The sequence below is a fragment of the Sinohyriopsis cumingii genome, chromosome 8, assembly GCF_028554795.1.
Source record: "Sinohyriopsis cumingii isolate HCF-2022 chromosome 8, ASM2855479v2, whole genome shotgun sequence".
Classification (NCBI taxonomy): domain Eukaryota; kingdom Metazoa; phylum Mollusca; class Bivalvia; order Unionida; family Unionidae; genus Sinohyriopsis; species Sinohyriopsis cumingii.
Genome location: NC_142968.1, coordinates 121115205 through 121118002, shown reverse-complemented (window position 1 = coordinate 121118002; position 2798 = coordinate 121115205).

Here is a 2798-nt window from a genome sequence, read left to right as displayed (position 1 = left end):
GAAAACCTTGGACAACCTTACATCTTCCAACCCATTAATATCCGAGATATTATAGTAGCATAGTTAGCTCAAGCAATCTGGAAAAAAATATTATGTATTGTTGGCTACCTAGTCTGTGTTCTTGGCTACAGAGTCTGTGTTTCTGGCTACCTAGTCTGTATTGATGGCTACCTAGTCTGTACTATTGGCTACGAAGTCTATACTATTGGCTACCTAGTATGTACTCCTGGCTACCTAGTCTGCACTGTTGGCTAACTAGTCTGTACTCCTGGCTACCTAGTCTGTACTACTGGCTACATAGTCTGAAAACTCCACCAACAAACTGCACTTTAGGAAATCCACCGTTGAAGAGTGGCATCGCTCGTATGTAGCAAATCTCAGAGATGTGGTTTTATTGTGTCCAACGCGTAACGGCCATTTACCTGACACATGAACACTTACCGAAGGGTGAACCTCATTCAGAGTGCATGTCCTGCTTGTGTCCACTGACGGTGGAATGTATTCTTGTTGAGTGTCCACATTGCGATAGAGAACTAATTTGTTGTAAAGTTGGTGAAGGGGGACCGAGGTGGCCAGGTGGTCAAAAGCAGTCGCCTTTACCGATCACTACCATTTCACATCTGTCCGTGTGGGTTCGAGTCTCGGGCTCGGCCAATGTATATATGTGAGATAGCTGCCAGTAGCTTCATGTGGGTCGGTGGTTCTTACCCGGATTTTCCCCGGTTTCTTCCTCCACGATGTATAGCTTATCTTGCGCCGAGAAGTTTTGTTTCACGCAAAACAACAACAACAACAACAACAGTCGGTGAAGAAATAGCATGATGATGTACCATCTGAGAAATTATAGCAATTCTTAAGAGAAAGTGGTTTGTATTAAAAAAATTGTCAGAAGATGTTTTAAGGATTTTACATGCGTTATCTTTGTCTTCCATTTTATATACAATAAAGATCATTTTGACATATTAAAATTTATATCATATCTTGTTGTACTGCTTGATTTCATTTATTCGGAAAGGATTATCTTTTCTGGCTTTAGTTCCCTTCTTCATTTTTACATTTTTCTTATTTTACTTAAGGTTGGCAGCATACTGCCACTGTTGTGCTGAGGTGCCTTTAAAAAACAATCATAGTTACACACACACACACACACACACACACACACACACACACACACATATATATACACACACACATACATACATACATACATACATACATACATACATACATACATACATACATTTTGATAGTGATAGTAAGTGCCCGTGAAACAAATGTGGGATCCATTGTGAGGAACTGTATATAAACAATATTAGAAGTCCTAATTCTGCAATGTTTAATTGCTTGACTGTCTTAAACGAAACTGCGTGATACATACACGTTGGATCCTGTATAGGTTTGTTTTGAACGTTTCTATTTTCCATTACATATACGCATTCTGTCTTTTTTATATAACAAATATCTTTGTCATATACAAAGAATATTTTCAGGTGAACGTGCCGATGTCTATGGCACATGTTCTGGCCATACAGATTGTCCTTCCAATGCCCGGTGTCGGCCTAACTCATGTGATGGGTATATCTGTCTCTGTGATGAAGGTTTTGTACCAAGTCAGGATAGAAGAAGGTGTATCAAGGGTATATTATTCTTTGTTTGTTTGTTTTTTAAATAAACTTTGTTTGAGTTCTAAAAGCTAATTGTGTGTACTACTGATGGCCTATAATGTTGTCCTGTGTTGCCCTTGATGTTGGAGAAGTCGTAAAAAAGTGGACAATGAGCATGTATTTGCAACTGGATACATTTGCAATTGGCGACATCTTGTTCCTGCAGGAGACGAAAATCTTGCACAGGACCTCTGATACGAAAAATGCTTGTGTTACAGTTTACCATCCAGGCCCATTATGTTTCTTGATTTTAGAAGCTGAAATTTCAGTTTTTATTTGTTTTGGTGTGTGTTTGTATGTGTGTGCGTGACACTGATTCTAGTATACGCTCTGTGTATGTATATATATATATATATATATATATATATATATATATATATATATATATATATATATATATATATATATATATATATATATATATATATATATATATATATATATATATATATATATATATATATATGTGTGTGTGTGTGTGTGTGTGTGTGTGTGTGTGTGTGTGTGATTTAGATTTTTAACGTAGCTTTAACAATTGTTCAGTCATATTGCTACGATGTCTGCAGTGTGTCAGTTTATCGTGATGTCTAGGACTGGGGCATCATGCCGCAGACATGTAGCACGATGCCCCACTCAGTCACATTATCCTGACACCAAGCCTACCATACCTATCACTAACTTCTTAATGCTGTGCGCCTAGCTAGGCAGCTATTAGTACCATTTTTATGTCTTTGATATGACTCGGTCGGGGTTCGAACCCGTTACCTCCCACATCGAGGCGGACGCTCTAACCACTTATCCACCCGAAAGGTCTCAGATATATGACTTCCACGTTTATGTTAAGAAAAAGTAAAACTACGTTTGTACCTTTTTATCAATATCTTCAGTAATAATTTAGCTTCGTTGATACGCCATTACGCTTTCCTTTTCACAGAAAGTTTTAGTTCAAATGTTATTTTTTTGCTGCTAATAAGAGTATTAAAAAAAAGGAATGAATTCATGGACATTCCACTTTTTTCATAGCGGCACGGATAAGAGAACCTTGCCTCAACCTGACTTCTCGCTGTGTCTCCCTGTTCGCCGTTTGCACAGAAGGCACGTGCCGTTGTCTTGACAGTTTCGTGGAAACCAACG